Source organism: Pseudorca crassidens, chromosome 20, assembly GCF_039906515.1.
Source record: "Pseudorca crassidens isolate mPseCra1 chromosome 20, mPseCra1.hap1, whole genome shotgun sequence".
In the NCBI taxonomy this organism is placed as follows: Eukaryota; Metazoa; Chordata; class Mammalia; order Artiodactyla; family Delphinidae; genus Pseudorca; species Pseudorca crassidens.
The window spans coordinates 5,141,442-5,154,292 of NC_090315.1; positions in this window are offsets into that span (position 1 = coordinate 5,141,442).

Here is a 12,851-nt window from a genome sequence, read left to right on the forward strand (position 1 = left end):
CTTGCTCTAGCCCTATCTTAAGCTGTAGTCTGAAAAATCTCCTTTTGTTTCTCGAGATATGCCTGGTTCTTTCAGGCTTTGGGGAATTCTGTTCTTTCCCCTTAGAATATAATAATAATTATAACCAACATGCCAGTGGCTCACCTTTATATTAGAAAAAAAGTCCAAAGTCCTCACTAAGTTTGTGCTGAAGGCTAGAATATGTAAATCCACAGAGATAGAAAACAGAGTGGTTGGTTGACAGGGGTTGAGGGGAGAAAGGAATGGGAGGAATTACATAATCAGGATTTTTTTTTTTTTTTTGCGGTACGCGGGTCTCTCACTGCTGTGGCCTCTCCCGTTGCGGAGCACAGGCTCCGGACGCGCAGGCTCAGCGGCCATGGCTCACGGGACCAGCCGCTCCGCGGCATGTGGGATCTTCCCGGACGGGGCACGAACCCGCGTCCCCTGGCATCGGCAGGCGGACTCCCAACCACTGCGCCACCAGGGAAGCCCTAAGTGTGAGTTTTGAAAAGAGGATGAGATGTGACTTTTTACACAGTGAAGGAGAAGTGTATCTTCAGGGCTTGTGTTGTGCGTGTGTGTATAGAAGCATCAAAGTGCCGGGTGCTTTTTATAAATAGTAAGTTGACACATAGCAGGATGCGATTTCAGTTCCCACTGGCTTAGGCTGATTGATAAGGGCAAACATAATATTACACGGTTTAATTTATTTTCAAGGGAGACAGAAAGAAAAGTTGACGACAGTTATCAAGGTTTTTCTCCTGTGTTTTGAGTAAAAATATCCAGAACGTCTCTGGCCAAAGATCTTTCAGTTTCAGCAAATCAGGGCAAAATAGAAAACACTTCTTACACACACACACACACACACACACACACACACACACACACACACTGTGTGAGGTGATGGATGTGTTAGCTTGGTGGCGGTGGTCATTTCACAATGTAAATGTATAACAAAATATCACACTGTACACCTTAAATATATAAAATTTCTCTTTGTCAATTATATCACAATAAAGCCGGAAAAAAAGACTCATGTAATAAAGCAAAATGTAAATATTTCTAGGGAAACCAAAGAAATAAAATCAGAAATTTAAAATCTCCCTCAGTAACTCCCACTTCTAGCTATCGCAGGTGTATCAGACCAAATGTCTCACTGAGAATAACTATAATAAACATTGGATTAAAATCACACAGCTATATCTGTCACTTATATATCAGCCAAGGCTACAAGATCCCCCTAATGTCTGATGAATCCTGGTGTGCAGCATTGGAGGATATGACTTCCTTCTACTGTTAGAGAAGAATTTTATTGGAGAGAGGTTTTAATATCTTTCTGCTCTGGGTTTATCTGCCCTGATAGTTCTGAGACTTTTGTCAAGCTCTGCAATGTCTTTGAACTTCAATTCTCAATAGTATAGTTGAAATACTGTCCTTTTCACAGATGTGTGCTGGAGATTTCACATGTTTAATTATGTAGAGAACCTACTGTGACCTGGAGAATGTCCTTGACATTAGTTAATTCTCATTTCTGTCTTCTTTATTCCTTTAACTCCTTTCCTCTCCCCATCTCTCTCCCTCACCCTTTCCCTCTATTTCTCCAATTTAAAATAGAAAGTTGAGAATAACAGACAACAGCAAGGACCAGCAACCTGTGGCCAGTGGCTGAATCTGGCCCACCACTTGTTTTTGTCAATAAAGTTTTATTGGAACACAGCCCAGTCACTATATATTGTCTGTGGCTGCTTTCTTTCTGCAATGGCAGAATTGAGTAGTTGCTACAGATAATATATTTCCTGCAAAATTGAAAGTATTTACTATCTGGCTCTGCAGAAAAAGTTTGCTGACCCCTGGTTAAGAGCATGTGCTCTAGGGCTTCCCTGGTGGCGCAGTGGTTGAGAATCTGCCTGCCAATACAGGGGACACAGATTGGATCCCTGGTCCGGGAGGATCCCATATGCTGCAGAGCAACTAAGCCCTGTGCTCTACAACTACTGAGCCTGAGCTCTAGAGCCCGTGAGCCACAACTACTGAGCCCACGTGCTGCAACTACCGAAGCCCACGTGCCTAGAGCCCATGCTCTGCAACAAGAGAAGCCACCGCAGTAAGAAGCCCGCGCACCTCAACAAAGAGTAGCCCCCACTCGCGGCAAGTAGAGAAAGTCCGTGTGCAGCAGCAAAGACCCAACGCAGCCAAAAATAAATAAATAAATAAATTTATTAAAAGAAAAAAAAAAGAGTATGTGCTCTAGATTTTGACTGCCTTTCACACTCTCTGTCTCAGGTGTACAAAACAGTTATGATAATAGTAATACCTGCCTCATTGTTTGAGGATTGAATGAGATAATATATGCAATGGGCTTAGAATGTACGTGACATGTTATCACTAAATTTTATGGTTTTAAAAAACTGAAGTAGGGGCTTCCCTGGTGGCGCAGTGGTTGAGAGTCTGCCTGCCGTTGCAGGGGACATGGGTTCGTGCCCCGGTCCGGGAAGATCCCACATGCCGCGGAGCGGCTGGTCCCGTGAGCCATGGCCACTGAGCCTGCGCGTCTGAAGCCTGTGCTCCGCAACGGGAGAGGCCACAACAGTGAGAGGCCCAGGTACCGCAAAAAAAAAAAAAAAAAAAAAAAAATTGAAGTAGAGTTGATTTAAAATATTGTTAGTTTCCGGTGTACAGCATAGTGATTCAGTTATTTTTTTCTGATTATATTCCATTATAGGTTCTTACAAGATATTGAATATTGTTATTAAGCCACAGGCTATTTTCCAGTCATAGAGCCTGGAGAGTCCTCAGGTTTTCAATTTTTTTTCCTTGAAAAACATTGGCTCTCAAAGAGGCAAAATGAGTTAAAAATTAATACCTATAAGAATTGATACAAAATAAGTGACATGGATGCACACTTAAATGTCAACAGTAACTAATACCATCAACTGTAGAACAAATGCACTTGACCATTGTGATAGATACATTTTAGTTAACATGGAATATGGGTGCATTTCAATACCCTTGGTATGATGGAGTCAGCTAATTGCACCTGTGTCAGTGGTTCTCAACCTGGGGTGATTTCTGTTCCCCAGCGGACATTTGACAAAGTTCGGAGACATTTTTGGTTGTCAGAACTGGATGGTGCTACCGGCATCTAGTGGGTAGAGACCAGGGATGTTGCTAAACATCCTACCATGCACAGGGCGGCTCCCCATAACAAAGAATCATCCATCTCAAAATATTGCTAGGTGCCAAGGTTGAAAAACCTGACCTAGTTGGTCTGGGAGAGAGATTGCACATTAGAATTGAGACAGGCTGGGGAATCCTCTGGTGGTACAGTGGTTAAGAATCCGCCTTCCAATGCAGGGGCGTGGATTCGATCCCTGGTCGGGGAACTAAGATCTCTCATGCTATGTGGTGTGGCCAAAAATTAAAAATAAATAAATAAAATATAGTAAACAGCAATTTTTAAAAATTAAAAAAAATACAAGAATTGAGACGGGCTGGGACCTGGGACCCTTTGCTGCAATGCTTGCACCTGGACTCCTCGAGCAACAAAATACAAAGAAACTACATGGGACTAAAAATAACTGCGTGCCTACCTACAGGTGGGGCAAATTCTGGACAAGAGATACAAAGAGACCAGAAAACTCAACTGACAATTTTGAAGAGCCCGGAGCAAAAGCGGGGGGGGGGGGGGGGGGGCGGGGGGTTGGGAGCAAAAGCAGGGTACTGAGCATGCCCCCTGCACAAAACACCACCTCATGGGTGGGCAAACCACCTAAGCCCCCCCTCCAGCCCGACCCCCTGGACACACCCCTACTCTCTCCCCATATATGGAGAGAGCTCACCCCCCTCCCCCTGCCTTGGGGAGCAAGCCAGCAAGGGAACCTGAAGTTTGTTCTCTCTCCCCCCAGCTGCAGCGAGTGCCCCAATAAAACCTTGCACGAATTTCTTGTCTGGCCTCTGATCAATTTCTATTGATTGGGGAAGGTCAAGAACCCTGGTCAGTAGCAGAATCACCTGGGGGGCTTTTGAAGGCTTCTGGCTTCTTAAAGCCCACCCCAGACCAATTCGAGTAGGATGACCAAGGATTGGACCCGGGTAATTTCAATGTGAGTCTCACTTTAAAGATTGAGAACCACCGGTTGACCATTATAAGGAGAGCCATTTCACCCTGCGCCGGAAGTCCTGCCCTCCCGCCAGGTCCCATGGGCCAATCACAGAGTGCGGGCTGGTAGAAGACTTTCTCTTGGTGGAGGCTTTGCTTTGCGTGAGGTAACCCACAGGTTGCAACTGAGTCGTAGCCGAAGGGAGGTGAGTACCTACTCTTGTACCTGTTTCTCTGTCTGATCTCTTAACTCAGTGGCAATTATTGGTGGAGGCTTTGCACAGAATGTTGCGAGCTTGAATGGCGGCGTGAGACTTCGAGAAGGTTTTTGCAGGCCTCAAGGTGAGTTCTCTCTTTATAAGGAGGAGATGAGATGTGGAGGGGGGGACAGCTGCCAATGATTTCATGTGTAACTTTTTTTTTTTTTTTTTGCGGCACGCGGGCCTCTCACTGCTGTGGCCTCTCCCGCCGCGGAGCACAGGCTCCGGACGCGCAGGCTCAGCGGCCATGGCTCACGGGCCCAGCCGCTCCGCGGCATGTGGGATCCTCCCGGACCGGGGCACGAACCCGTGTCCCCTGCACCGGCAGGCGGACTCTCAACCACTGCGCCACCAGGGAAGCCCCTCATGTGTAACTTTTTTCTTCCAATGCTATTTTTTTTTTTTTTTTTTTTGTGGTACGTGGGTCTCTCACTGTCGTGGCCTCTCCCGTTGCGGAGCACAGGCTCCCGACGCGCAGGCTCAGTGGCCATCGCTCACGGGCCCAGCCGCTCCGCGGCATGTGGGATCCTTCCGGACCGGGGCACGAACCCGTGTCCCCTGCATCGGCTGGCGGACTCTCAACCACTGCGCCACCAGGGAAGCCCCCAATGCTATTTTTAAGTGTTTCTTTAAGGTATGATTTCCATCTTGTAAAATCCACCCATTTTAAGTGTACAGTGACTTTTAGCAGACTTACAACAGAGTTGTGCAACCATAACTATAACCCAATTTTAGGACGTTTCCATCACCCCAAAGAGATCCCTCAGGCCCACCTGCGGTACCTTTGCATTCCCACTGTAATTTCGAGCAGAGGACTACCGTGTCAGAGCCTCAGTTTTGCATCTATAATTCGGGATGGTATCACTCCTTGATCTCAAAAGACGGATGCAAGTGTCACTGTCATGAAGGGTGGGGGACAGCGACGTGGTCATGAATTTATAAATTTGTGTTTTTTTCCCCCCAAATGCTTGTGGTGACAGAGCATCAAGGGGAACTACTGCTGCTAATTAGATGCAGAGTCCTGAGCAATTTTGTAGTTCCAGGCGGCAGCATATCGCTTCCTTTTCAGCAAGTGTCTTTGCTTTTATCTTGCTGTCACAGCGGAGCCTTTCAGGCTTGTTCCAGCTCAGGTCCTAAGTTTCTCAGCACTGGTCTTCACCCTTAAGTTGCTCATACCTATTTAAAGTAAAGAACTGCTTGGGACTTCCCTGGCGTCCAGTGGTTAGGGTTCTGAGCTTCCACTGCAGGGGGCACGGCTTCCATCCCTGGTTTGCGAGCTAAGATCCCACGTGCCCCGTGGCACGGCCAAAAAAAACCAAAAAGAAACCCCAAAACAAAGAACTGCTTTCCGCTAAGGGTAAAGCTATTCACCTGTAGTCTATTTGACTCCATCAACTCATTTTGTTATTCATTTTTCAAGGCTACCTCTCAGGTCCTGCTTTTATCTGCCTATGAATATACCCAAGTCACGGACTCCGCCCTTTTCCCCGTCACCCATTCATTCTGGGTGGGAACAATCCGCTTTCATGATGGTAAGAGCAGAGAGAATGACCTAAGCGGGAGTGTCTCTGCTGCTGTCATTACAAGGCATCTTCACTCAGGGAAGGAGCCTCTATATTCCTGGCATCGCATGGTTTCAGGTGTGGCTCTTGGCCAAACAGGCTTAGCAGTGGGAACTGGAAATTAAATGACTTATCCAGCTACTTGAGCAGGGTTAGGGTAGGAAGCCAGAGGTTATGTCACTCTCCACTCCGGGGGTTCTCACATGTACATGTTCATCCTTACCCATGCGTACGGAACCAGAAATTCCACTTTTGTTTCCTTCTCTGACTTCATTCGGGTTTCCCCCCAATATCTCCTTCAAGGAATTATGCTCCGTCTCCTGGGGGGTCCAGAGAGCTAACTACCTCTGTGCACCCTTTAGTCTTGGGCATGTACCTTCCTTGTTTTCCCACGTGGCTCTAATGCGGTTTTGCTGTACTGGGCTACCTCCTTTAGTCAACGAGCGGTTCGTGGTGTTACCTGCAATCCTAACTGGTCGTCCTTCAGTTACGTGAGAACCACATTATTGACGTGTAAGCAGCGCCCAGGCTGGAACGAGATGGTGACTTTCTGCCTACTTTAATGGTCCGCTTCATTCACGCTGTGCTGCTGTGTGCTCCGTCTTCGGATGCAAGCCTTTGTCCTCGTCACTGTCTGATCCAAAATTCCAGCAGCTTTCGTGTCCCCCTCGCTATGCTTGTCGAGGACCTTCACCCCTCCCTTCACCTGTGGGCTCTTAAACCTGAAATGTAGGTTTTCACTCTCCCTGTCAGGTTTCTAAGAAGAGCTCTGTGTGGCTCCAAGTCGCCATCACTCCTGTGTGTCCCCGTCTACTCAGTCTGGCTTCTGACCTCATCACCCGCCACCTTCCTGGAACTTCTTCCTCCTCATCTCAACTGGAAAACATGACAGGCGGCGTGTTTACCCTTTGACTTTCTGTGACCTGGGTGACTCATTTCCCTTTAACATTTTTTCTTCCCCAAACCAAATGCATGTTCACCAGAGGCAGCATTGAAAAAAGGGAAAATATCTGGATAAAATCATCCATGGCATGGAAACTCAAACACAGTCGTTGGGTTTTGGGGGTGTATATGCTTCCAGCACTTTTCTGTCTGAGGAGGTGGTTGTCTTGCTTCAGTTGGCACGTTACAGGTGTGATGATGCTTTTTGGTTATTGTGCTCTTCTGACTTAGAATTTTATTTTATTTTATTGTATTTTATGTTAAGTTATGTTAATTATTTTATTTTATTTTTTGCGGTACGCGGGCCTCTCACTGCTGTGGCCTCTCCCGTTGCAGAGCACAGGCTCCGGACGCGCAGGCTCAGCGACCATGGCTCACAGGCCCAGCCGCTCCGCGGCATGTGGGATCTTCCCGGACTGGGGCACGAACCCGCGTCCCCTGCATCGGCAGGCGGACTCTCAAACACTGCGCCTCCAGGGAAGCCCATGACTTAGCATTTTAGCATGAGCATTTTTATATTAAATATAACAGTTGTGAGCTCTTATATGTTGTGATTTGAAACATTTTTCACAGTAAATCTTCTAATTGGGTGTAATTCCCCCCACGTGCTTACTTAACAGTGTTTTTCTTCTTGCGAGTCTTCCCCAGTGTTGCCCATTTAATGCCCGAGGATGTAAGGATTTTTGTTTATTTATTTGCTTTTTGTTCCATTGAGGAAGTGTCAGTGGTTGAGAACACAGGTTCTTGAGTTAAACTCCTGGATATAATCTTGGCTTCAACTTGAGCAAATGTGAGTACTTGGGCCTTTGTTTCCCTATGCCCGTGATTCTAAAACTAGCATTTATCATAATCACCTGGAAGCTTTGTTAAAACACGGTTTTCTGGGCCCACCTCCAGAGCTTTTGATTTTGTAGGGCTGGGGATAGGGCTTAAGAATCAGCATTTTCATGAGTTCCCAGATGATGCTGTGGTCTGCGGGCCATACTTTGAGAACCACTTCCCTAAGCCTCAGATTCCTCATATGAAGCATAGATAATAGAATTTACCCAGTAAGATGGTTGGAAGAAAAAAATATGATCTGTAGAAGAGCTTATAATAGTTCCTGTGCATGGTAAATACTCAGATGTTGACTATCATAGTGGCTCCTTAGAAAGACAGGGATTACAGAAAATGTAGAGGAGATTATCCAGATAAAGGGGGTATGTTTATAAAGTGAACATCTTATGTAGGCATATTTTGTCTTTTATCCTGTCACTTCTCAGTTAAAAAGCTATGCTAACTTCCTCTTGAGTTTTTGAAACATTTTTTCGTGTGTGCATTTGTGTATGTATAAATATAATTTCTGGTTGTACATATTTACTATCATACTTAATTAGCTAATCATACTTGATGAGCGATTACATCAGTGTATGTTCATGTATATAGTCACACTCCCATGTAATCACTTACCAGGTCAATAGACCACTTTTCCAGGGGAGGTTTACTCTTCTCTCTGAGCTGTTTGGGAAAGGCAACCTCTCTTCTGACTACTGCCACCACACGTTCGTTTTGCTTGTTGTAAACTTCATATACATTGAATCAACTCAGAGTTCTCGTTGTATGGTTTCTTTTACAACTACAGTTTGGGGACATGAAGAATAAAGGTTCTGTGAACAGACGTGCGTGCGTCTTTTGCAGACCTAAGCACTGATTATCGCGGGGTTTCTAACTGGAGGTAAAATTGCTGTGTCATAGAGCACATGTGCTTAGTTAGCTGTAGCGAAAACCACCCGCAAGTTTGGCAGTGGTGTTTTCTCAATTTAAATTTACCTACTTATTTATTTTTGGCTGCGTTGGGTCTTCGTTGCTGCGCGTGGGCTTTCTCTAGTTGCGGCGAGCGGGGTCCACTCTTCGTTGTGGTGCGCAGGCTTCTCTCTCGTTGCAGAGCTTGGGCACCCTAGAGCGCAGGCTCAGTAGTTGTGACGCGCGGGCCCAGTTGCTCCGCAGCACGTGGGGTCTTCCCGGACCAGGGCTCGAACCCGTGCCCCCTGCATTGGCAGGCGGATTCTCAACCACTGGGCCACCAGGGAAGTCCCTGTTTTCTCCGTTTAACTCGTGCCAGCATGTAAGTGTTGTCCTTCATTGTGTGACGTGCTTGTGCCCGTCTTTAATTTTAACCATTCTGATGGGGGTGTCGTTTTTTCTGTTCATCAGGTTCTTAATTTGCATTTCTCTGAAGTCTAACGAGGTTGAAGGTCTCAATATGCTTATTGGCTATTTGGCCGTTCCTTTTTGAAGTGCCTTTTCCACATCTTTTGATTTCTTTCCATTGAGTTTTATCTTGTTTTAATATGTCAGGGAGGAAGAACTGTTGCTCCACCCTTCTAGGTTCTTCTGGCTGGCCTAAGAATTGACCTGGGACTGATAAACAAGAAAAAAATCTGCCAGTTGTTTAGCACCATATGTATAAATGGGAGAGAGTCAGGGAGACTGCATAACTGGCCATAACGGCCCAAACCCTTACCTTAAGTACCATCTTCAGCTAAAGACTGTCGACCAAAAAAATATTTTCACCACCTAAAAGTTGCGAGTTATGTTATGTTTGGGGGATTTGCTGAGGACTTCAAGCCTGGGAGTCAGGGTCTCAAGTAACCCTGAGAGAACTGCTCTGAGGAGGTGAGGGGGGAGCTAGGATATACAGGAGTTTTGCAATAAAGGGCAGGTGGTAGGAACAAAAGGTTACTGTTAATAAAAGACAACCAGATATCTCTGAGTTAAGGCACTTAGCACTTTTCTATGTATGGGAAGATGCAAGAGTCTGGGCTCACTGAAACCATTCCTTTGACAGGCACCTCGGCTGAGGTCAGTATCCCCCGTTTTCTCATCCTGAGTTCCCTCAGGGCTCACTGTGGGGAGTGGCTGCAGTCTGATGGCTGCTAGATGGCGGGTATTCTTTGTTTCCTTCCTGAGTTCCCTCAGGGCTCACCAGCTCACTGGGGGCTCTCATCGCTGATGACTGTGACATCCTTTGTTTACCGATAGGGCAGGAAATATTCCATTTCTCAAGACAAAAGGGGATGTTGTGGGTAGCGGTTTGGGACTTCAAAGGGGAGAAAGGCAATTCACCTGAAGACGGAAAAGCGAATGTTTGGTAAACAAGTGTTTGCTGGGCCAGGCAGGAACGTAGAGTGGCCTCTGATCTCCAGGCCCTGCTGAGTTTCCCCTGCCACCCTTAGCTCGTGTTCTTTGCATATACCTCTGGTGGCAGCTCTATTCCAAGAAGAGACGCTCTGTCTAAAATTTTTTAGGAAGTTAGGGGGAAAGTCATAGTTTCTTCCTGAGTCTTTTGGGCCTCCATTGTTTTCAGCGCGAGATAACGCACATGCTCCAGAGACGTTTTGGGGCACCAAGTTTTGCTCCCCTACAATGGAAGCTGTAGAACAATTTGGAAAGAACGGATACTGTAATACAGGGCCTGCCAACTCCTGAATGTTATTTCTCCATTTACTGATGATTTCTTTTCTTTCTTTCTTTTTTTTTTGGGTGCGCCACACGGCGCAGCTTGTGGGATCTTAGTTCCCTGACCAGGGATTGAACACAGGCCCTTGGCAGTGAAAACGCGGAGTCCTAACCCCAACATTTTTTTGACAAACTTGTGGCTCTCAAGGGAGAGATGGGATGCATGATCCTAGACTTATTCTTAGGTATTTGGTGTAAATGTATGTAACTCTTCCCCCCAGATAGAGACCTGAGCAATTCAATCACTTCTAATGGCCTGTGGATTCTTCGGGTTTACTTTTTTTTTTTTTTTTTTGGCGGTACGCGGGCCTCTCACTGTCGTGGCCTCTCCCGTTGCGGAGCACAGGCTCCGGACGCGCAGGCTCAGCGGCCACGGCTCACGGGCCCAGCCGCTCTGCGGCATGTGGGATCTTCCCGGACCGGGGCACGAACCCATGTCCCCTGCATCATCAGGCGGACTGTCAACCACTGCGCCACCAGGGAAGTCTGGGGTTTACTTTTGACGTCACAGTTTAAGATGGATGAGCCAAGAAGGCAATACAGACTTAATAGTAGAGTCTCTATGAAACTCACATATTATGCTAAGTGAAGGAAGCCAGACACAGAAGGCCACATTTTATAATTCCACATATGTGAAATGTGCCCAATAGATAAATCCACCAAGACAGAATGCAGGTGATTGATGGCCAGGGACTGGGGAAGGGGGAAATGGGGAATGAATGCTTGATGCATATGGGGTATCTGTTTGGGGCGATGAAAGTCTTCGAACTAAATAGTGGTGATGGGGTTGCATAGCTCTGAACATGTTTTCAATGCCACTGAATCGTACACATTAAAGTGGTTAAAAATGTTGTGTATTTTACCATAATAAAAATAAAGTAGACTCAATACTTAAAGTTCTCTTTATCTACAATAATGTCTAATCTAGGAAGCACAGGTAGCCCTGTGGGTCGAGCTTTCACCCATGTGGGTTTAACGAAGCGTTCACAGTGCAAAGAATAGATAACTCAAAGCTAGTGCAGCCGCATCTGGCCTCTACCCCGATACCGAATTAAATCTCAGAGACAGAGTTTTGAGTGAAGTAGAAAAGAATAGCTTTATTGCTTTGCCAGGCCAAGGGGGCCACAGCGGGCTCATGCCCTCAAAACTGTGCCCCGCCCCCTTGGAGAGGGTAGTGAGAAGTTTTATAGTAATGGTTCAAAGAGGCCGTGATCAGCTCATGGACATTTCTTCTGCCTGGTTGGTAGTGAGGTAAGTGGAAGTCAGCGTCATCAACCTTCCAGTTACAACTGGTCTGGGGTGTATGTGCTTTTGGGCAGCATATCATCATTAACTGTTAACTTCTCCCACCTGGAGGGGTTTCAGTATCTGCAAAACAGCTCAGAGATATTGTTGCATGTATTCCTTGATGGGGAACCAGGACCTTGCCCCCAGGCTGCACAAATGTTTCTCTTGACTCTTTCTCCCTGGTCTCACATCCCCTCCTTCCCCCTAATTAACAACTGCTTGAACCTGCTTCTTGGAACCCAGGGAAGGTCATGGAGGCTGAATGAAGGCTATTTCCTGTAATCAAGAAATGGGGGGACACGGAAAGGCTTGGTGCCCGGGAGCCCCACGGGGCCCTGCTAGGTATCATTGGAAGAGGCAAAAGGAGACTTGGGGGTTAGAAAACGCAGGTGGAGAACTACTGCCCCCCCCCCCTTTTTTTTTTTCCTTTGGCCATGCAGCGTGCAGGATCTGAGTTCCCCTATCAGGGATCGAACCCACACCCCCTGCATTGGAGTCTTAGCCACTGGACCGCCAGGGAACTACTGTCTTATAGTCGTAGCTTTGGTGTTCGGTCGTGTGCGTGGTAATTTTCCTCTTCTTGCTTCCTCATTTCTGGTGTAGGGGAGCAAAACTTACCACCCCAAAATGTCTCTTTGGCCTGCAGATTATTTCAAGCTGAAACGATCGAGGCCCAAACTACTCAGGAAGAAACTTTGACTTCCTCTTAACCACCTTAAGACTTTAGATAGAGACCCTGTTCCCGGAACAGAGCTGTCACCAGAGATGTCTGCAAAAAACGTGGGCTAAGGGTGGTGGGGAAACTCAGCGGGATCTGGAGACCAGAGTGCAGTGCACTCTGGGTCCCATGGTTCCTGCTGGCCCAGCAAACCTTTGTCTACCGAATATTTGCTTTTCCATTTCCAAGTGTATTTCCTTCCTCCCCTTTGAAATCCCAAACCATTACCGTCAACATCTTCCTTCTTTTGTTTAGCTGAGATGGTATTTAAGGTGAGGGATTCAGCCATTTTGGTGAGTAATTCAGTGTTCCTGGGTCATGTATATATTATTAAAATTTTGTTTTTTTCTCTTGTAATCCATCTCATGTCAATTTAATTCTTAGATCAGCCGGAAGAACCCAGAAGGGTAGAGGAACATTACTTCCTCCCTGACGCTGGTCCTTTACAGTATGAATTTTCCAGCTAAGTGTAATCACTGGTA